The following is a 25,001-nucleotide window of genomic DNA, read 5'->3' on the forward strand; positions in this document are numbered from 1 at the left end:
TTCTGAACATGTTCCATTTGGAGCCACTTAATCGCCTGTGATGCACTGCTGCCTGTGTTGGGCATTTCTGACTTTTACTGTGAGTGTCAGAGACAGCTGGCTAACAGGGAAGAGGAAGCAAGGCATCAAGTCGTGAAAGATTGGTCCTGCATCTCACACTCTGTGTATTTGTGTGTCAGTAAGTCATTGGCACTTCCCCCCCACCCCACCCCAAGCTACACAGAGCGGACAGGAGAGGAGCAAAGCCAGGGAGGAGGCGTGAAATCCTTTCATCATTCGTTCGCCTCCACTTTGCTTTGCTCCATCTTTCCTTCTTGCTGTGATTCCTGAACATGGTCTGTTGAGTGTGAAGGAACAGATAGACGGGGACCGGTGAGAAGCCCTCCGTAGGGTGATGCACATGCTGAACGTGGCAACACTGATTTTTATATCTCAATCAAGAAGCCTCACAGGCAAACTGTCAAGGTCCCTTCTGGTTCCAACATCTCACCCTTTATAAATGATTAACAAATGGAGAGCTCACTTGATCATCATTGTAAATATAGAACACATTAATTGGATGGTTGGATAATATAATTATCAAATTGACTGATAATCAGGCATTGAAATTAAACTGTCAAAATGATCTATAGTGCTGATATTTTGTTCCTCTATCTGGGCTCGACGGATGGAAGAGTCAGGGAAAGTGGAGGAAAAATGGGTGGAGAATCTAGAATGAAGTGAGCGACAAAAGATGATTGATAAGCTTTTCTTTTTCAATCACAGATTCAAATTTACTTCTTGTGAAGGTATAAGCCTCATTTCGATGTACGTCATTTACAGTAACATCACTGCACGGGTTCCTTAACCTTAAAATGATTAAGTTTTATGTTCATATGAGCTGAAAAAACAATAAGTTAAGACAAATGTTCAGTTATAGAAAATAATGATGAGAAGGTCGGGTATTGTCTTCTCCAGACATTTCTTACAACTCATAAGAACCCAATGTGACATATATGATACATACAGATTCTGAGACATTTGACATAAGGAACACAATCTTAGTTTTGTCCTTTGCCCCTTAATACACACCAGAAACAAGAAAACTACACTATAAAATTTTGACATATGACATGGCGATAAATGGTAAATATCCCTAAAAATGTTGGCACTTTTTTATTTTATATTTTGTCAAAGGAACAAAGAAAAAAAAAGAAGTCATATTTAAAAATCTGACTTTTTCTTTAAATGGATTGGGTCTTTGTGGGTTAATGTTGATGCTTGTCTTATGTCTTTTCAGTTTCTTTTTTTCCTCACTTCCTCCTACGAACCCTTCTTGGTTTTCTTCACTGAATCGGCCATCATGCTGCATGTTCAAAATGGCCATTGTGTTGATATCCAGTTGCTGGCATGTTTTACAATGCCATAAAGGGAAACGTAGCCGCTATCGTGTTGCTTAGATTATAAAAGTTGACAAGTAAGCTTCTTCATCTTCTGAACTGCAGGTAAGTGACACCCCAGTGATGTGGATAATGAATGTTAGTACACCATTCAAACAAAGGTCAAAAATGTGGAAAATGGTGCTTTAAGCTGGTTCCAGCAAATAGCTGGTTTAATTTCAGGTCTTTACCTCGTTATTCATATAACAATGATGATGATCAAAAAAATCCCAATTGTTTTCAAACACTTTTCAAAAGCATATGGTGCTGAAGAAGTCCTCTGCACAGCTCAATGGTATTTACCAACGCTAATCACTTTTTATGAACGAGGATGCAAATGAGATTCCCGCACGGCATCTGGAGTGAGATTTAAAAACTTTATGTGACTTTATAAAGACACTGGGCAACGAAAATAAACATAATTGTAGATAATCAGCTGCAAATGGAGATCATAGATGTGGCTGGATGTGGCAGCATTTTAAAATGCATTTTTAAACATCAAGAAAATTAAACACTGGGCTGAGGTTTTTCCTCTGCAGCTGTTTTAAACTCTGTTGCAAATCAGTTCATTAACATGTTTTAAAAATTAATAGACGTGTCACTGGTTGTGAATTTCAAAATGTATGTGGTCCATAATCTCACCCCCCCCCCCATGCATGAGACATGCAGTAAGTGATTGGAGATGGCCGAGACTAATTGTTCCCTGGTGGTACACACTTTACTTTTATCTTGGATGGGGGAGATAAAGGAGCATGAGGTGAAAGGAAGGGAAAGACAGGCAGCTTATGAACTGAAAAGGAAAGACGGGTATGCAAATAAAATCTGGGCATGCTTATTGTCTGCAAACACAGAGCTGTGGACCCAGAGGAAGTTGTGAGGCCAAAGAGAGCATTGATCACTGATGAATATCTGCAACAGTCCCACTCATTAGGAAGTCCATGAGAACTCATCACTGTTATCTCACTGTGGCATCAGCACACAGCGACGGGCAAAACACTTGCTGTAAGGAGGCTAAGGATTTTTCTTCATGAATAACTTGCATACAAGTAAAAATTCTCACTCTTCAAATTATTACTTTTTTTTATATAAAAATGGAAATGCAATGTGGAACACATGTTGCAGCCTTCAAACATGATCCACACATTTGCTTAAATGATGATGGATGGATGCAATAAGTCTTCTGAACACACGTATATGAGTCATAACCAGTACAACCAGTTCTGAAGACCAATCAAGAGGAAAATGAGACACATTTACAGAGATGGCTCTGCTCCTTTCACACAGTTCGCATGAAGCCTTTAACTAGAGAGTCAATATGGTTCTGAACCATCAGAAGAGCTGATGTGAGGTACTTTTCCACGTGGACATCAGTAGTTTTCAGGATTTAAGCTCATGTTTTGTTTATTTGTTTTTCCAGGTGTATTTTTTTTTATTTTTTATCATGTTTTAGTTTATACAATAGACAGAATATCAGGTATTTTATAATTTGTATTTTTTATAGTATGTAAAAAATTGTTTTTTGGACAAACAATAACAATGATGGTGGTTCAGGTGGTAGAGCTGGTTGTCCTGTGACCTGATGGTAGGTGAGTTGGAGCCACCTACGATGCGGCCTCAAGGGGGACACAAGTGCATTCAGGGCGGTTTCAACCAGGATAAATGCACAGGGTTGCGTCAGGAAGGGGAATCTGGCATCAAAACATGTGCCACAATACAACCGTGCAAATATGGCTTTCATAACGTGTCAGTAGTTGGACGCAGATGATTCGCTGTGGCGACCCCACCAGGGCGAAAAGCCAAAAGGCAAACGACAACTACACCCCACTGGAGACAGCCGATTTGAAAATACATGGTTTTAATTTGAAATGTTGAACACATTCACGTTATTACACATAGCTGGTCAATTACTTGTTTACATAAATAGCTAATCGGCCAAAAAAAATGGCAGCAACTCCATTACATGTAGGTATGTAGAAGGGGTCAAGATGACTTGCTGAAGTCCAAACCAAGCATCAGAATGAGCAAGAAAGGGGGTTTTAGTTATTTTGAATGGTTGTTGGTTCCAGATATGCTTGTCTGAGTACTTCCAAAACCGCTGATCTAACTGAATTTTTTTATAAAAGATTTGATTAGAAACATTGAAACCTTACTATTAATATTTTGCTACTATCTGAATAAAGCACACTGCATGTAAGAAAAAACATTTTCCCGAAAACCATAATAAAAAACTGGATCCATTCGGCCTTGTAACCATAACTTTCTTGACACACTGGTTTTTTGCACCAACAGAGTATTATTATACATCACAGCCTACTTGTGTATCGTTGTTGACCATATCCATCCCTTTATGACCGTGGCACACAAAGTTACTGATGGTTATTTCCTGCAAGACAATACACCATGTCACAAAACTAAAATAATCTCACACTGGTTTCTCAAACTGCGGAGTGAGTGAGTGTGAGCGTGAGTGTGGTTGTTCGTCTCTCTCTGTGTGGCCCTGCGATGGACTGGCGAGCTGTCCAGGGTGTACCCTGCCTGTCACCCAAAGCCGGCTGGGATAGGCTCCAGCTTCCCCGCGACCCTGAATTGGAATAAGCGGTTCGGGAAATGAATGAATGAATGGTTTCTCAAACATGCTAATTACCTTACAATGTTCTTGACAACTTCCAGTCACCAAATCTCTGGAATGGGGAGGGGGTGGGGGTGGGGGGTGGGGTTACATTGTCAACTTTGTCAACTGTGTGATAGAATATACTTAATACTTTGCCTGGAGAGTGTTTTTTATTTCTTGAAACCATTAAGTTTAACTCAGCTGCCTTGAATGTAATAATACTGTTTTTATGTATCTATGCTACTTTTCTGTCCTCGTTTTAAAATAAGTTCCAATGAACTTGGTACTTTCTTTGACATTGTTTTCCTGAAGTAGAATTTAATCCGTTATTGGCAAGAGGCAATTATCATCTAAACTTACTCGATGCTTCACAGCAAGGACGACATACAATCAGTGCAACACAAAGAGCAGAAACACTAAAAGCTGAGTTAATATGACAGGAGACAGCAGCCTTCATTAAGCACTTATGCAGACATTTTTTGCAAAATAAAAGTTAATATCACATTGTCACAATCTTTTGCAGGCTTTGAAATATCTCTACAGATTTGCAAAAAGGTGCACAACTAGTTGAACCTTTCAAACCAAATTTTAATTATGTCAATAATATTTGTCGCCAGTGTGATCAGTTTGTGTGGTTTTGGGGAAACACGTTGAGTTCTGACCTGCAATGTTGCAACATTTATGGCACTTCAGCAGTTTAAATTAGGATATTTATTGTTTTTATAACTCCTGTTGATCATAGAGTGGTGTTAGCAGCTTCAAACCAGGATGAGCACACACCACCAGATGGTTCAACACATCTGCTTATTGTTTCAAATCATTCCAGTGCTGCGGGAGAGATACTTGAGGGCATGGAGAGGTGATAACTAATGACAAATATAGGTAACAATACATCGTAAGGTGTCATATTTTACATCATCTGACTCTTTCCCCTGTTAGAAAAGCAATGTTCAAAATGCTCCTGCACAATTATAATAAAAACCAGTCAAACAAATGCACTCAAGTGCTCTGAAAAACTAAATCCAACCCAACGTAAGCTTCCACTTTTCATTGTGTGCTTCCATACAATACAAAGGGATTATTGTGCCTATGAGGTCTCTCATTTGCATAAATATCAGCCCACAGTGAAGGATGCTCCCTGGGGCCACGGCCCAGGTCTGCTCAAAGTGTGTGCTAGTGTGTGCGGCTGCATGCGAGCGTGAGCGCAGGTTAGTGTGTCAAATGGACGCTCACAACTATGTCTGCAGCACACAGTCAATTAAATCAGCTCTCTCATTAATGAGAACAGTGCCAGGTACAAATGCCTGCCCCTGGGTGAGAATTTATAATCGAGGAGAACTTGGAGAGTTCTTGTCTAAAATAACAGGAGCGAAAAATCTCTTTTACTTCCCTCCAAACACAAGCTTGAAAAGGTCAAAGTCGACCTCTTAAATCGGTTTAAACACCACGAGTTTGTCATGTTTAATGTCACAGAAAAAAACTTAATGAAAAAGAATAAAAATATTTCTTTTAACTGCAGAGTCAGGGTTGCAGGAAGAGTTACCTTGTGGCTTTGTGCTCCTCCAGTTGTTCCTTTTAAAGGAACTTTCCAACATATGTTTAAAAGCTAGTCAGAATCTGGCAATTGTTCATTATTTACTCTCAGAAAGAGCAAGTTGTACATCTAATTTTGAACATTTCTGGATGTCATTATTGTCTCAAAGACTTGCAAACATTTAAATGAACATTTAAATGAAACTGCTTTTCACAATTTAAGTCTTAATTAAACATAAATCATATGAAAGTCACTTCAGATTCATAATAAACACAGCAACAACTGAAGTAAACAGGAAAAATGCTTATAATGATTTTATGTATTGCAGTGACTATTGCATTTCTGTATTTTACTACAAATAATAATAAACACTATTAATAATGGAAATATGAAGGAAATGCTTTAGATAAATGCAAACTATCCCACTTTACAACATGAAACAAGCAAATAATTAAGACGAAAGCGTCTCCATTTGTAACTTAAACAAAATGGTAACACTTTAAACAAAGAGAAAATATTAGCAACATTTAGGATTTTAACAAAGTAAAACAAAGAATTAAGCAGAAAAGTAAAGGAAGACAGTGTAAAAGATGGAACTTGCTCTTGCAAATTAGCATAAATTAACATCTTAAACACTCAAAATAACTTAAATGACATATATGACAATTGAAAAATGAATATAAGTTTTAACAGGTGAATGCAAACTTCAATATTCAGTTGGTTCATTTAAAGAAAAAATAAAGTATTTGTTGTGTTTCAGCACTACAGATATGGTTGCAAACTTCTGTATAACACTGAAATACTTCAATCCTTGTTGCATTTCTTCAGGCTTTAGTTTGACAGAAGGACTGAAGTGGTGACTTTCAGGGTCTGTACGACTGCTTTTTACTGACAGTTCTACAAGGCTCGTGTCTCATTAAAATCCTCATGCTGGTCTGGTGAAAAGTACACTTTCATATCCAAAGAAATCTTTAAAAGAGATTTGTCCAAAAAAACCCACATTTTCATTTTGGCTTTATGGTACACCTGCTGAATAGCTTTTTTCAGGGTGAAATGTCAACGGAAAGAAAAACAAAGGCACGTGTGTGGGCCCTCAGTGTTCAGCAGACCACTTCACCGAAAGCTCATGATTTGTTAGTGATGTGTAAAGACAGAGCCAAATGTGAACATAGTGGCGCAATCATTTTAAATGACTAATTTTAAAGCAAAAAATTTGAATGATAATGAACCCCATGACCTCTAATAACTTCAGTTTCCGTCAATGCTCCGGAACTAGTCCAGACATGTTCCCACAAAATTACACTAAAACGCAACACAGACGCTCGCAAGCTGTGCTCAATCTTTCTCACCTGTCACCATTTATGTCCATTTTAAAGGACAAATTTCCTCCAAATGTGGTTCTAAAAACTGTATATAAGTTCTGAAAATGTCTGCGAGCTCACCCGCTGTATGGGCGACATGTTTTCTCAGCTTTAGCTCACCCCCGTGCAAAATGTGTCTGAATTTTCATGGGGAAGTCAGTACTTTCCATCTCCCGGAGGACTGTGGTGCTGTGGTAGCAACCTCCCTGCTAGCTCAGTCCTCAGGGGCCCAGCGCTATCGAACACGGCATACATATTTCAGCTGCAGCCCGAGGGCCCCGCACATGCACACAAACACACGCAGACTACTCATATTTTGGCCAATTACGTGCCGAATACTAATCTGCTTTGAATGTCTGTCTGGACATGGGTTTATGTGCATACGTATGGTTTGTTGCTCTCCTAACAACATGTGTGTGTGTGTGTGTTTATTCTCTGATGGCAGGTGTCAAAATGTGTTTGTGATGCTGATGAGGATGGAAGTTTGCTGGTGGTCTAACCGAGCTGCTAATGGTCCCGCTGGGTGTGAAAATCTGTTCTACTGTCTGTCTTTATTTAGCACACTGGTCTGGTCTTCTTACTGATTGTGTGTATGCATGTGTGTGTGTATGCGTGTGTGTGTGTGTGTGTGTGTGCTGGATGGGAAAGACTCCAAAACGTGGCAGTATATGTATGTCGGCACTGAGCTGTAAATTTTGTGCACGCACCCTGTCAGTGTGTGTGTGTGTGTGTGTGTGTGTGTGTGTGTGTGTGTGTGTGTCTGTGGGGTTGGCAGACATGTGGAAAGTGCTGTCTGATATTTTACTTTTCCCTAAGAGACATTCAAAGCTCGGCCAGCTGCCGATATCCAGACGCAAAAACGCTGAACATCACATGCAGATTGTACAATAAGTAATCAGCGCTTTGCCATTTAGTTTGCAGCATAACATGCATCGCAACCCATTCCTACACTTGCACAGAAACACACACACATCTTGCTCTGGCGCGCAGCTTTCCCCAGTGTCTGACTGTTGGCCCTTTTTGTTCCATTTACTTTATGCTTCAGTGACAACTCCTCCCTCCTCCTCCTCGCCTGTAGCACTGCATTTCCCAGGAGACTATCCTGCTGGTCACTAATCCTGACTGCTTCTGGTCTGCTCGCCCCGTATAACTAGTTCAACTGGCATTTTTCCAGTGTGGAAGTGGAAAGACCTGTGTGCTGGTGGGAAGGCGATGAACACTTCTGTTTCTTTCCAGCTTTCATTCGTTGTTTTTGTTTTTTAATAAATAAGACTTAAACATTCTGCATCCTGCAGTACTTAAATCTGCTGTTTACATAAATTTAATAAAACATGATGTCAAGAGATTAGTCTAGCCCAACAGTCCAGTTATGGCAGATATCTAACCTTTGCAGAAATAAAGCCACAAAGTACAAAACAAATGCAAAACAATAATTCAGAAACTTGTAGTTTTGTGAAATATTACATTTTATGCTTAATATTAATCTTCTAAAATTTCATTCTTCTTTTTCCCCTTTTTATCCTGTCTTTTCTGTTGCATCTTCTGAAATGTTATTTTCTGTTTTCTTGTGCTTTTTCTCTTCCTTTGCTGTAAAACTCACAGTTTATTGCAAAGCTGTTGTTTTATCTGAAATGCTTAGTTTATTGTTTTCAGTGTTTGTATCTCTTTTTCTTCATTTTACTTTTTGGATTTTGTGAAATTCTGGCATCCTTTTCGCACCTCAGGGTTTCAGTTTTGTTTCCTTGTTGGAAAAGTTAAAATGTACTTTTTTTTTCTTTTTCTTTGCAGCTGTCCGCAGTGTGCTGCAGAGTTGTGGTTTGCTTTTACTGAGGCCAGCGAGCTGCCAAGTTTGGACTCCACCAGTCTGGAATTTTAAATCATACAGCACAAAACAATCTGAAATAAGCCACCATGAAGAATAAAGAGCTACATTTCTTTTGCATAAACATAAAAGTTGTACAACTTATGTGACTGATTGTACATTCCTCTTTTTTTTCCCCATTTACCCAAATAGCGACATGCGCCTTTTATCAATTGGACCAGATCTAATATTAATAGTATCCACTATTTTAAACAGCATGGGCAGACAGATGGAGGTCATACATCACAAGCCTACATTTTGCCATGACATGCTAAGCTCTTTGCTTGCGTACATACCTTAATCACTGAACCCCACAGATCTCTCCTCCACTCCTACTGACCTGCTATGCTAGACTAAGCAGGTAACATTATGAAACAAATTCCCATGAAGAAGTAAAAATATTTTTTTTTTTCTCCAAATGTAAGTCTTTAATCAGACTATAAAGATAAATATAAAACAATGTATGCCTATATATGCTTTTTGGACTATGTGTGACATACAATGATCCAGTTCCTCGGCGGGCAGATTTATATATATATATATATATATATATATATATATATATATATATATATATATATATATATGTATATGTTTGTGTATTAGTGTGTCAGCATGCTTTGTTGGATGGAAGCTGGTTTAATTTCCCATAAGAACCAGAAAGAAAAATCTCCTTAGTGATGCAGTGTGCAGCACAGCGCGCTGAGCATATTATGCCATTATGTTTATGGAGGCAAATCAATTCCTGTGTTATGTGACACAATAAAGCTGAGAGGCATCTCATGTGCCAGGATCACACAGCATATGGGTAGAGACAAATCCTGCATGAAACATCTCAGGATAACCTCTGCTTTGCTCCACTGAGGGTGCTGCACACTCAAACATTCAATGCCAAATTTAATGTAGTGGAAGAATTAGTTAAGTACATGTAAGGGGGGAAACTTGTGAGAGGTCAGGTAAAAGGGGGAACTGGGTCGTTTTAAAATGGGTAAAAGCATGTGAGGAATGTTACATGAAGGCTTATTGCATGAAATGCTTTTAGACACTAGCTAAGGAGTGCAAGAAAAGTGACAAAGGTACACAAGGTAGTATGCAATCATGAACCAGTGGCTTTAGAATTGGGCGTGTCTGCAATTCGCCCCCCTGGCCTGCTGAAAAATTAAAGCAGCAGAACAATGTTCTTCGCTGTTCAATAATGTATGTGCAGGTCACAGCGGGGGGAAAGATAGACAAGCAAAGAGAGAAGAGTAATGTACTCCCATTGCTCACTTCTTCTGGCGAATACCGTGCGTGGAAGGTAAATGGAAATAATCACACAGGCACATGAGTACACATTCAGCACACATGCGCTGTGAATTAGGTGTTTGCAAGGCTGTCAGTAAAACTGCGGGACAGTCTTTAAGTCCAACGTGCAAATGAACTGTACAAAATGCTGCTGATGTGCCAATGATGTGCCATTCACACACTAACACATTTCACACTTGTTCTGGTGGTCATCATTATGCTTCAGTCTGTTGAGTCACATGAGATTTGTTCTCATCAGTGAGTACGATGCAAAAATAAATTCCTTCTTTACAGTATGAGGGAAAAAAAACATCTACCAAGACAGTTCCCCTCAGACTGAGTCACACTCCACAGGTGGATGCAGTGATGTAGCAGCTGAAGTGTTGGGGTAGTGAGGATTGTGCTCCAACCATGAAGAGGTTTGGGTAATGACCGGGATGGATATGCCAGGTGATGTTTCAAATCGACTAGTCGGGCCAATCAAAATTGATTAACGTCATGACCATCTATCCATTTTCTTCCATTTATCTGGGGTCAGCTTAGTAACCTACTGTATGTAAGGAATCCAGACCTCTCTCTACCCAGTCACATTTGCAAGCTGACCGGAGGAGGGACACAAGGTGTTAGTATGCCAGCCAAGAGCTATAATCCCGCCAGTGTGTCCTGGGTCTTCCCTGGGGTCACCTCCAGGGGGGACGTGCCCGAAACGCCTCACCAGGGAGGTGTCCAGGAGGCATACTAACCAGATATCTGAGCCACCTCATCTGGCTCCTCTTGATGCAGAAGAGCCGCAGCTCTACTCTGAGCCCCTCCCGGATGACCAAGGTTCTCACCCTAATGTCATGACATCAATAAATAAAAATGCTTTATCTCCAAAGGGAAATTAGGAATAAGGAACAAGGGGTTGATATTGATCATTGCCTGGATCCAGGATTTAAAAAAAAAAAAAAAAATTCTTCCTATAGGGAAAAAGGGATGATTTTGCCATTGGAGCTTCTCTAACTAGCTTCACTAGAGCTTCTCAATAAAAAATAATGCCTATGGCAACTGGCAAGAAAAATGAAAATAGATTTGGGGGTCAGAGGGCTTTAGTTTATATATGTATATGTTTCATACATGAGCATTTCTTTATTTTTAGTTTATTTTTTAAACATTGTGTTATTTATTGTACAGTGTGTCAATAAGAAAGTGGGTTAAGAAGCTGTTGAGACTGCACCTGGGCTGACTGTGTTTATATGGCGGCTGCTATGCTAGGTGAGTTAAACACTGCATCCACAAGAGCTTTCAGTTCAGTAACAACAAAACCAGTTATTTTCCATCATCCTTCAATCTGGGCTTCCTCCTCTGATCACATTTATGAAGTAAAACCAGCTGGTAAACTTTTCTGCTTCTGTCTTAAAACTCAGGTTGGAAGGCCGAGATGATGCAATTACTCCCGGGCTGAAGCTGAGGCAAGCTTTGGGGTTAATGCTTTTCTCTTTATCTAGTGGTGGGCAAGCAGGCAAGGGGGTCTGCTATAACTAGAACAACTGTGTGGTGTTTATTGTGAAAGCCTGCAGCAAAACAGTCAAGCTGTTCTTTTAATAAGTCATGTCTCGGCACAGACAGACACAACTCTCATCCACACAAAAAGGTGACTTTTTTAGAAAAGTTGTGAAATTTGTATGGTGTCTTAACTAGTTAATTAGTCCTGCAAATGCATAGTAATGATCTATTTTCTAATGTATCAAGATGCTGATCTGAATGGTCCCAAATCTATTAGCAAATGTAAAAGAAAATTGATTTAATATATTGACTAATTGTGGTAATGTTACCTGAGCAATAAAGTAGGCACTTGGAGAAACAGAAGTAATTTTGGACACTTTACAAGAGGTTAAGCAATAAATCTGTACAAGATGGGCTCTTTCTGGAGAGCACTACCAACTTACAGAAAGAAGACTCCTGGTTTGAACACCAGTTGAGTCCTTTTCTGTGCAGAGTTTCATGTGCTTGTCATGCATAAGCTGGTGATTGTGAGTGATTGTCAAATGTTTATGTGATGAACCTGCTACATGTCTTGGGCACATCATAGACTCTAAAGGTGTGTTCAGACCAAATGTGTTTTGGGCGTCAAAAACACTCAAAACGCTGAAGGCTTGATGCTGGTCACTAAACTGCCACTTTTATGTCAGACGCCCAAAATGCTCCCAACGCTCCTGCCGCTTGTCTGGAGCGAGCGGCAAACGTGGCGGAAAAGAGAGGAGGAAAGGCGGCGCTTTCCTTCCGGTCAGTCTTAATGATGGCGGATTCCGTAGAGGCATGGTTTTATTTAATAAATAAAGCTAGAGAACGCTGTCGTAGGGCAGTGATAGTCAGTGTTAATGCAACAAGAGCCTCACACTCAGCAGAGAGTGTTCTAATATGTTATGCAAAGGGTCTTCATCAGACATAGTAATGCAATAAGATAGGCATGGGAATATATGCCCAGTGTCGCTGTTAGCATTTGCATTGTTACTATTTCAGCTCAAGCTAGCAAAGTGAAAAATGCTAATTGATAAAGCAGCCATATTGCCTGCCAGACGCTCCACTCAATTCTATGCATAATATCAGCTTTACATTGTTGCATGAAGGTGTCCAAAGGTCAGCACTGGCAACATTATTGAAATATTGTGTTAGCTCAATAAATTACAGTCACCAGCTGGTGAATCCCTGGATGCTAATCCAGTATTAGCAACAACAACAACAACAACAACAACAGCCAAAATTATAAATGACGAGTTTTTGCAACACAAGTTGGAGTCAAGAACATGGATTTAGGTGACTTGAATAATTTATCAGAAATAAATACATAAATAGTGGTTACTTAACAGGATCTTTCTCCATGGATCTACATACATCAGATTGTCTTGAGGAAGGAGTATACATCCATGCCAAAGAGTCGATGTGAAAATATATAAATAGTATTTTCTAACTTATACATTCGGGACATAAAATGTGTTTACAGATTGCTCTAGACATCCTACAACATGATTTAGTAAACCTCTATTGTAGTAGTAACTCATTGGTTTGGTATAAAAGATTCCTAAATTGTCAAAATGAGTGCTAAGTGGACATCCACATGTTCTTTATAAGACAGTATAAAAAAGCCATGAAGTGATAAGTGGAGCTTTTGTGTAGTTTAAAAAAAAACATTTGGAAATAAAGTGAAGACCCGATAGTATGTTTCTCAGGCTGAGTGAAAATTTGGCCATCAATGCTGGTTTGCTGAGTAACACTGATAAACTTTGTCTTTTTGAACAAAAAGTCAGTGTCGGATACTGATATAGAAAAGAAAAAAATTAAACTGATTTGACCTTTAGGCCTGCCGAGATGACAGAGAGCACATTGTGCTGGATAACAAATTAATTTAAAGCGAATACTCCATTTTACAGAGAATTTTTTAGGGATAATTGCTTGAATTGCCACTTAGTGAAGATGATTAGTGCAGGTCAATATGCACAGCATTTGATAGGTGAGGGCATGAGCCAACATCTCAGCAGATTAAACTGTTATTAACTGTGAACTACAGTAGTGAAAAACAAAACCTTCACAGCCTTGTTAGTGAGCTTTTAATGTACAAGAACAGGCCTTTTAGTCTCTATAGACAGCGTTACATTCTGGATGTTTGTTAGGGAGTGTCGACGGATAAAGTTTTCTTCTTTTGTCTTTTTGTTTTGTCTTGCTTTGGTCATGTTCTGTGTATTTTTCTGACACAGTATGCATGAGGATGCATCCATCAGTCTTTGTGTCTGTGGATAGCCACGCATGCTGTAATGCAAACAGCAGGAAGATACTCACTGTTTCCTATTCTTCCTGCATACAGAAAAGCGGTGAGCCACTCGGCTCAAGAGAAAGTCTCCAGACAAGCAGAGCTGCATGCGCATACACGTCGCACACCTCATCCATCTCATCCCCTGTCTCTGTTGGAGGCTTCGTGCTTGTCCTCTGACGCTCACACTGAGACAAAGGCATGCACATATAAACAAGGAGACCCCCCTCCTGTCTCCTTGTGGCACACACGCAGACACACAAACCGAGTTAGGAATTTACTCCACCTCCCCCTCGATAAATGTGATCATCGCTCTGTCCCCTTTGTACTCACCTAATGAAGGGCATGTCTAAATAAAGCCAAGGGAATGAAGGGCTCTGGTTTTCACTTCTCAGCAAGCCAATTAGCTCACTTTTATCTGATGCTGTACATTTTTCTTTGACCTCCTGCTGTGTAATCATGGCTGGTTTAGTTCTTGTTTTTCTCTGCCATCCAATTGCCTTAAATGGGTAACTAGTTATGATTGGCAATGTAAAATAGAGCAGTGGGAAGGAAAAACGCATGCAGAACTAATCTGACGTGAACTGTGTGTGAACTATGTGAATTTAAGTGATGCGAACCACATGTGAGCTAAGTGATTCTTTCCACATTTATCTTGTGGGAAAAAGAAAGTAGCTTGTCTTCAGCCATTACTAAAAAGGTAATAACTTCTGGTTTGGGGTGTGTTTCAACAACATGATTCAGAAGCTCGGTCACAGCCTTCTGTACTCCTGCAGGGGTCAATGTTTGGCTCCTTTTGTGTTTGGTTCAGAGAATTAGACCTCGCTCTGGCTATTCAGAGGGACCATAATCTTTCATTAATGAGAATTCAATTTAGGTATTATTTATGATCAGGCCACGGGATATGTGCCAGTACAGCCAGGTCACAGGAATGAATAAGACAATGTGGATAAAGCATAAAAGAGGAGGATAAAAAAAACACCAAAGTAGGTTGGAGAAGCAGGGTGATAACGAGGCTGGAAGTACAAAAACATTCTCTGCACTCTACAATAAAGTCCAAGGATTAGAATACGGGGGAAAACAAGGGTCTTATTTACATCAGTGCACACAGAAAGTCAAAGCCAAAAGCCTTGGGTGGGTATTAGAACAGGGTATTTTACTGCAAACAAGCCTGCAGGCGCTGGACAGTCAGTTTGCTGTCAAATTATGTTCTGAATTCTGCAAGACAGTCTCTTGTGTATTGTTGGAAACAAGAATAAAATGAGGAGAAAAAGAAATGTTGCTTATAGTATTTGGGTTTCTATCTTTCCCTCCTGAGAATGCAGTGTGGCAGAAAAGATGGTAACCACAGGTACTGCAGAAACAAAAGGCGCTGCAAAGAAAGATGGGTTGTTTTCATTTTTGTTGCTAATGCAGAATTTTGCAGTGTCTCTTAGCTTTTGAATAGTAAGGTGAAATTACACTTGCAGCAAGCTGCCTGCGCTGTAATCTTTTAGATTTTTCTGTTCTGAAGTGCTAAGGCGTACTGAGGCTGCCATCAAAAAGAACACCAAGATCCCTACAACGCTCACTCTATGAAGGTGTCTTTTTTTTTTTCTTCAAATTCAGCTTTAACCATACCAGAGACTCTTGGGATCACGCTTCTGTTGTCGGATATGTCTGTCTATGCGGAACTTGAAATGAGCAGATGTGCCAAAAGAACAAGTTGGCTGAGATGGTAAGCATGATGTATCCAAAGCTGCACTCTGCTGAGACTTAGGATGCTCAAGAAGCTGTTAACAGTTTTTTTTTTCCCTTTTACACCCTTTAACTAAAAGAGAACATTTTGGCATTTTTTACTGACGATCTCTTCATTCGAGTTCAGCCAAAAAGAGTTTGAGAGTCAAAAGAAAAGGTTTTTTCCATCCAGTTGAGGCTGTAAAAGCTAAAAAAAAACCCAAAACAAAAACATACAGTAGAAATGTGTCTAAGCATGAGTCAAAAGTTCCGTTTTCTTTCTTTCAACACAGAAGATGGAATCGATTTTGAACCAACTGTTCTTGGTTTATTTGACCAGGAATGTAACTCAGAGTAACAACCACACATTTCATGTGTAAGGTCTAAATACGAATATGGTTTTTATATTATATTATGGTTTTTATCATGTTTTTAACAAACCACTTTTAGAGATTAATTACTGGCACTTTATTCTAACGTCATTTTGTGTACGCAGCATCCATGACATGACACAAACCAGGAACTATATTAGTAAAATCTTTATAATTCTTTCCATCCATCCATCCATCTTCTGCCGCTTATCCGGGGTCGGGTCGCGGGGGCAGCAGCCTAAGCAGGGAAGCCCAGACTTCCCTCTCCCCAGCCACATTTGCCAACTCTGCGGGGGGGATCCCGAGGCGTTCCCAGGCCAGCCGAGAGATGTAATCCCTCCAGCGTGTCCTGGGTCTTCCCCGGGGTCTCCTCCCCGAGGGACGTGCCTGGAACACCTCACCAGGGAGGCGTCCAGGAGGCATCCTGACCAGATGCCCGAGCCACCTCAACTGGTTCCTCTCGATGCGAAGGAGCAGCGGCTCTACTCTGAGCCCCTCCCGGATGACTGAGCTCCTCACCCTATCTCTAAGGGAGAGCCCGGCCACCCTGCGGAGGAAACTCATTTCAGCCGCCTGTATACGAGATCTCGTTCTTTCGGTCACGACCCACAGCTCATGACCATAGGTGAGGGTAGGAACGTAGATTGACTGATAAATCGAGAGCTTCGCCTTCTGGCTCAGCTCCTTCTTCACCACGACAGACCGGCGCAGAGCCCGCATTACTGCAGACGCCGCACCGATCCGTCTGTCGACCTCACGCTCCATCCTTCCCTCACTCGTGAACAAGACCCCGAGATATTTAAACTCCTCCACTTGAGGCAGGACCTGACTCCCGACCCGGAGAGGGCAATCCACCCTATTCCGGCTGAGGACCATGGTCTCAGATTTTGAGGTGCTGATTCTCATCCCAGCCGCTTCACACTCGGCCGCGAATCGCTCAAGCGAGAGCTGGAGATCACGACCAGATGAAGCCAACAGGACCACGTCATCCGCAAAAAGCAGGGACCCAATCCTGAGGCCACCAAGTCGGATCCCCTCAACCCCTCGGCTGCGCCTAGAAATTCTGTCCATATAAGTTATGAACAGAATTGGTGATAAAGGGCAGCCTTGGCGGAGTCCAACCCTCACCGGAAACGAATCCGACTTACTACCGGCAATGCGGACCAAGCTCTGACACCTGTCGTACAGGGACCGGACAGCTCGTACAAGGGGGTCCGGTACCCCATACTCCCGGAGTACCCCCCCACAGGAGCCCCCGGGGGACACGGTCGAATGCCTTCTCCAGGTCCACAAAGCACATGTAGACTGGTTGGGCAAACTCCCATGCCCCCTCCAGGACCCCAGAGAGGGTATAGAGCTGGTCCACTGTTCCGCGACCAGGATGAAAACCACACTGCTCCTCCTCAATCCGGGATTCGACTATCCGGCGGACCCTCCTCTCCAGGACCCCTGAATAGACCTTACCAGGGAGGCTGAGGAGTGTGATTCCCCTGTAATTGGAACACACCCTCCGGTCCCCCTTCTTAAAAAGGGGGACCACCACCCCAGTCTGCCAATCCAGCGGTACTGCCCCCGATGTCCACGCGATGCTGCAGAGGCGTGTCAGCCAGGACAACCCCACAGCATCCAGAGCCTTAAGGAACTCCGGGCGGATCTCATCCACCCCCGGGGCCTTGCCGCCAAGGAGCTTTTTGACCACCTCAGCGACTTCAGCCCCAGAGATAGGAGAGTCCACCCCTGAGTCCACCAGCTCTGCTCCCTCATGGGAAGACGTGTTGGTAGGATTGAGGAGGTCTTCAAAGTATTCCCTCCACCGACCCACAACGTCCCGAGTTGAGGTCAGCAGCACCCCATCTCCACTGTACACAGTATTGATGGAGCACTGCTTCCCCCCCCTGAGCCGCCGGATGGTGGACCAGAATCTCCTCGAAGCCGTCCGGAAGTCATTCTCCATGGCCTCGCCGAACTCCTCCCATGCCCGAGTTTTTGCCTCGGCAACGGTCGAAGCCGCATGCCGCTTAGCCCGTCGGTACCCATCAGCTGCCTCCAGAGTCCCACAGGCCAAGAAGGCCCGATAGGACTCCTTCTTCAGCTTGACGGCATCCCTCACTGCTGGTGTCCACCAACGAGTCCTGGGATTACCGCCACGACAGGCACCAACGACCTTGCAGCCACAGCTCCGGCTGGCCGCCTCAGCAATAGAGGCACGGAACACAGCCCATTCGGACTCAATGTCCCCCGCCTCACCCGGGACATGTTCGAAGCTCTGTTGAAGGTGGGAGTTGAAGCTTGCTCTGACAGGGGACTCAGCCAGACGTTCCCAGCAGACCCTCACAACACGTTTGGGCCTGCCAGCTCTGACCGGCTTCCTCCCCCACCATCTGAGCCAACTCACCACCAGGTGGTGATCAGTTGACAGCTCCGCCCCCCTCTTCACCCGAGTGTCCAAGGCATGTGGCCGCAGGTCCGACGATACGACTACAAAGTCGATCATTGAACTGCGGCCCAGGGAATCCTGATGCCAGGTGTACATATGGACACTCTTATGCTGGAACATGGTGTTTGTTATAGACAATCCATGACGAGCACAGAAGTCCAATAACAAAACACCATTTGGGTTCAGAGGGGGGGGACCATGCCTCCCAATCACTCCCCTCCAGGTCTCACTGTCATTGCCCACGTGAGCATTGAAGTCCCCCAGCAGAACAATGGAGTCCCCAGAAGGAGCACCCTCCAGCACTCCCTCCAAGGACCCCAGAAAGGGTGGGTACTCTGAACTGCTGTTCGGTGCATAAGCACAAACAACAGTCAGGACCCGTCCCCCCACCCGGAGGCGGAGGGAAACTACCCTTTCATCCACCGGGGTAAACCCCAACGTGCAGGCACCAAGCTGGGGGCTGATGAGAATGCCCACACCTGCTCGGCGCCTCTCACCATGAGCAACTCCAGAGTGGAAGAAGGTCCAGCCCCTTTCGAGGGTACTGGTTCCAGAGCCCAAGCCATGCGTCGAGGTGAGTCCAACTATGTCTAGTCGGAACCGCTCAACCTCGCGCACAAGCTCAGGCTCCTTCCCCACCAGAGAGGTGACGTTCCACGTCCCTAGAGCCAGCTTCTGCAGCCGGGGATCGGACCGCCAGGGTCCCCGCCCCTTGCTGCCGCCCAGCTCACATTGCACCCGACCCCTACGTCTCCTCCCGCAGATGGTGAGCCCACGGGAGGTGGGGCCCATGTAACCCTTTCGGGCTGAGCCCGACCGGGCCCCATGGGCGAAGGCCCGGCCACCAAACGCTCGCTCTCGTACCCCGCCTCCAGGCCTGGCTCCAGAGGGGGGTCCCGGTAACTCGCGTCCGGGCAAGGGAACATTCATGCCCAGGTTGGTCGTCATCATAGGGGTCTATGAGTTTATAATGCAGTTTATAATTCTTTATTCATCTTTATTATTTAGCAAACACCATGTGACATCTAGCAATAACTATTCACAACTAACTAAAGTGGAAAAGTTAGAAAACTGAAGGATTGCTATCAAACTCTGGTCTGTGGCACAAAAGCTGCTTCGGTAGTGTCACCACCAACCCCTCCTACCTCCTTGTAAGTATTTTTGGACAAATCAATATTGTTGCATGTACAAATCACGTTCCTGTACAGATGAACACTGCTGAACAAGAACATAGTTTTGTGTGGACTCAAACATCATTCACCTTAACTTATTTCTACTTTTTTCCGCAGGTCTTCCTGAATAAGTGCAGTTGTACATGTTGATCTGTCTTTCCTGCCGTCTCCAAACCAACCAGTTGAGGCAGATGGCTGCCCTCCCTGAGCCGGGTTCTGCCGGAGGTTTTCTTCCTGTTAAAGGGGAGTTTTTTCCTTCCCACTGTCGCTGCATGGATGCTCAGGATGGGGGATTGGATCGAAGTCATGACTCGATGCAATCAGTTGGTTTCTATTATAGGATATGTATGAATTGGCTCGAAATGATGTGTATGTTGATTTGTGTATGTAAAGTGCCCTGTGACAACATTGTTGTGAAGTGGCGCTATACACATAAAGTTGAATTGAATTGAATTTCCTGTCAGTGGAAGACTTAGCTAGGATAGTACTAATACTAGCTATGCTTACAGAATTTTTTACATGTTTACATAGAAATCTGCAATAACCTGCTGATTATGGACCATAACGGTACATAAATCAATACTTCAAAGATTTTGTGCCAGACTGTTTGAAGGTCGAGTTGGTGGGACAACTCGGAAAATTAACTGGTTTTAGCTAAATAACGCCATGGAAATGTTTACATGGGAAAGAGGTTGCTTTTGCATTGGACTGAATTCTGCCCAAAAACCTGTGTAAGCACACTGCACCTCTTAGCTTCAATTGTGTCTCTAAAACGATTTTGTCAGCATTGTGTGGATGTGCTTTTGTTTGAAGAACAAAGAAGGAAAAATCTCAGTTCTCAGAAAAATATCTAAATGACTAAAACACCCACTTTCAAACTGTTATCATGAGACAATACTTTTGTGTTTTGCTGTGGAATGCTTTTTATCTCTGTGTGTATTAGCGCAAGGTTTTAATGTAAATACATACATTTAGTCATTTTATAACTTAAAATAATTATAGTGAACAAGCTAAGCTGACAGGTTGAGAAGTTTCAGAAAAAAATCATGTGTTGAATTCAGATTGCTGTTGACATCATGGAGAAGCCCCATGAGAAGATCAGCAGACAGAAAAAAGTCAAAGTCAAAAGATGGAATCTAAAGTCATTTTTATTGATAACAGGAAAAAACTAATTCTGATCTAAATGAAAAAAAAGTATTTATTATATGAAATTCTCAGCAAAAATGACAGTTTTCCCCAAATTTATGACATTTTTTTAAGTTTCCTTTTCCCTTCATTAGCTGCACACAGCAGCAGTGGAAACAGTCTGAAAGAGGTGGCAGCTTTTATCTTTCCACTTTAGTAAATTATTTTCCCGCCTTCTACTCAGTCTGTCTCTTCCTGGTGACAACCATGCCATTACTGTGCTTCTCAGGTGACTGACAGCTTCCTCCAAATGAAGTGTATTGGCTGGCTTGTCACTGACAGATTTGCCTCCCTCCCACCTCCATAACCATGTCTTCCATTGTTTGATGAGTATCTGCCCAAAGGTGGACACTCAAAACGCACGCTCCCCTCCCCTCCATTGCCATTTGTGAGTGCCATTCCTCTGACACTTTAGAAATACCCAATAAATAAATAAAAATAAGTTTTTCCATTTAGGTAAGATGCACTCCAGCTCACAGTTGCTATGTTCAATCAGACTGCATAATGTCTTGGCGGTTCCGTAGAAAGCTCCAACACCAGACCTGCCAATCTGGAGATAATGGCAGCCTCAGCTGAATTTAGGTTGCTGGGTGGTTTTACTGTTATTTTCATAAAGGTTTTTAAGGAGATTTTGCAGATCTACTCCCCATTATGACTCAGCTTCCTCTGAAAACCAGGAAGTTTATTATGTTTAGTTTGATTCATGACATTTTAAAGCATTTAGACCATCAAGAAAAGAAAGAATAATAAAAAAAACAAAACAAAACAATGTACGATTTGTCAGGATCTTAATCTTTAATCAGCTCTTAAAATCCCACAGTTCCCCAATAAGGCCATAAGGCTTGATCCCCATCAGTGAATGAAATGAGAAAAAAAAAGGATTCCATATCATCCAGTGCGTGCATTTACTGTGCACCATAAAAACCACAGCAAGAGCATTTTAGCAGCAGAAAATTAGTTTGCCCCTTTGCTCAGCATCTGTGCTATTTAGTGTTTCCAATTCATATTGGAGAAACAGAGCTGAGATAAAACTAATGCTGCAGGCCACTTTGGGTTTATGAAAAGACCATATGAGTAAGTGAAGTGCTGAATCCTAATATAAAGATATTTGGCGGAACCCCACTAAATCCAAGTCAGACTTCCATTTGAATTAGAAATACACATTTCAGAGTTTCTACATGACACATATTCCTCATCACAGCATAGATATACAGCAAAAAAATGGCCAACCATTATTATTTCAATAAATCAGTCTTTTTCGCACATATCCCATGCTAAAATTAAAGCCTGCTGAGGGAGGTTATGACTTATTGATCGTACATGGCAAAATATTCACTCACTATAGCTGCAGCGTACTTTTTTATTGAAATTGTTCATTCTACATGGTTTCAGCAGACACAGCAGCGTGGTGATGGATGGGCCAAGGCACTGCAAGGTGCATTCAGACAAGTCCCTCAAACGTCCCTGCCTAATGACACTGCGAAGAGGGCTGAGGCTGGACCATCCATCAGAGGTCCCGTTCCCATCACTGTCCATGGTGAGGTCACCCCTTCACCGTGCAATGCGGGGCTCCACCATCCTAAACTCATCCTCCATTTTCTGTTATCAGTGATCTGTTGGCTTTGCTCTAAAGCTGTCTCTCTATTTATTAGATTTTCTGCAAGCATCCCTCCACATCCCAAAGCTTTCAATGATTTCTTTACTGTTGTTTAATATTTCCAAGTAAGGAACCTTTAAGCCATCCACCGCGAGTTGTAAATTCTTTACAACTTTGCTTTTGTGGCTGGAATGATTGCTTCTGCCTGTTACGACACTGTAACCATGACGCTAAATTGATTTGAACAGACCACGTAGTCAGAGAAGTTGTAAAGAAATCAATGGATTAGATGAACTTTAATCAGAGTGTACCTAATGGGAGCACTGATTTGCTAGTTCTCATCTACTCAGAAAAATGTGAAAATTACAAGCTGGCAGTTGATTATTATTTTGATTAATGTTTACAGCCAAAGGGGCATATGAGGTAAAGAACCACGTATTATAAAAGCACAAAGCACTTGGGGTGATTTTAGATTGGACCTTCAGATACTTTTCTGATATATGATTTACTTCTTTTTGTCTTTGATAACACTGTAAAAAGTATCTAAAAATTCTAAGTGTGTACTTCTCATTAAAGGATGTAAATAGTCATTTTAAACAACGTATCAAATAATAAATAGTCAATGAAACCATCTTACTTTTTCTCTCATCACTGAATTTTAAGGAAACATCCACTTTGGATGATTCTACAGATGACTTGTGAATTTTCCTCACTTTCTCATTCATCCCTCAGCTACATACAGACACTTCTGCATGAGACTGAACCTTGAAAAATCAGTGAACAACCCACCTTTCCACCTGAGCCACAGCTGCCCATTTCCATAAGAGCATGAGATGTGAGCTCAAGTAATGTATTTAACCACCCAAAATGTATGCAATTTGCTTCTGATCCATAATCAGCTTAATGAAAGCTGTCAAAATGGGCGCGGAGAATTAAGATGACTTAAAAAAAATCCTATGAATTATTATTAAGCAGCTCTTGAAAAAAGGTCTTGAAACTAGTTTTAAAGGTAGAAGCAGTTTTAAAGGACACACCATGACATTGTTAGGTTGATGCTCCTATAAAATAACTAAAGATTTAATCATTAAGTCACAAAAAAAAAACCAAAAAAAAAAAAAAAACCCACTTGGGATCGTAAAAATATCTGTACTGTGAGACACAATCTTCTCTTACATTTAATCATTCTTAAGAAAACATCAATTCGGTTGATCATTTTGGAGTTTTTCATTCATATATTTCCTCTTGTCCCTCCTAACACTGATCATTTGCAAACTTGGATTCTGTTTTGCAACCTGACAATCTGGATTACGTGCTTCGTCCTTGTCTGCTTCAGTTTGAACATAAAACAAGACGAACTAAGTGTTGCACTGAAGAAGGTAGAGACGGAGAGCGGTGGAGAAACACAAGTGTGCAGGTTGTTTAATTGTACTGCCTCGCCTTCTCGCTGAAGGTCACCGCCATCCCTCATTCTGTCACCAGCAGCACCGCCACGACAGGTGAAGCACCTGTGATTGACATCCAATCAGCTGACTTTCTTCATGCCAGAACACACAGGTGCACATGCAGCGGTGTGCCTGTGCTACAGAAAAACATATGTGAACGCACACACACACACACACACACACACACACACACACACACACACACACACACACACACACACACACAGCATGCTTGACAGCACACACACCTCCTATGAAGCCTTTCCTTCATATATCAGATCGCTCTGCAGTCACCAACCCCATCTCCTCACATTGCCCTGACAAGACACACACTGTTTCTCCTCTTCCTCATGCAGACATAGCAGCAGGTGCAAACCAACACGCATCCACCATCACATCACAATGGGTTATCCTCATCCATCTTCAACGGAAAATAAAGCTTCCTCTTAACAGTTAACGTTAAAGTTGACTTTGTATAATCAAGTTGAATTTGCTTTGCATCAGCTGCTTCTTTCAAATGCAGGATTACTGCCAAAACACAACAGCTGTGGCTCAGGTCGGTATACGCTGTGTGGGAAAACGGAAAAAAAAGGGGATGCAAAGTGGGCATTTGAGAGAACAGAAGCAAGAGAATATATCAGTCCTTGAATCCGATCGCAGTTTAACATCATGTAATGATTACTATAACCGACTGTGCTGTGGCTGTAATAACATGGCTTGTAGCGAAGCAGATGCTACACTCATGCTCGCATTGTATCGCCTAACTACATGGATCCTCACTTCTATTAAATATCACAATAAAAAGCAGGTAAACACAGTTTAATGAGACATTTTTTGAAATGATAAAACTAAAATATCGCACAGTGTAAAAACCCTGATATTTCCACAAAGGTTAATTTGTGCTTTTTCTCTTGTGACTTCAGCAAATGATAATTAAGCAAGCTGTAATTAATTCGTTTTTTTCCCCAAATTCATTCCTAATTTATTTCTACAAGGGTTCTTAGCCTCGTGTTCACTTTATTTAAACCATTGCCACGCTACGACAAGAAAACCATACTGGCATATTTTATACAATTACCAAAGCCTGTCTATTCTTACCAGCTACATCAGGATTTTTTTATGATGCAGATCAGAGCCAGAAACATTCCTCTGATGCATTGTCCTGGAAAGAAGAGTGTTGTCATTGTAAGGGAAAAGGGTAGAAAGAACTATGCCAAGCTGGGCT

Source organism: Telmatherina bonti, assembly GCF_933228915.1.
Source record: "Telmatherina bonti genome assembly, chromosome: 21".
Taxonomy (NCBI): domain Eukaryota; kingdom Metazoa; phylum Chordata; class Actinopteri; order Atheriniformes; family Telmatherinidae; genus Telmatherina; species Telmatherina bonti.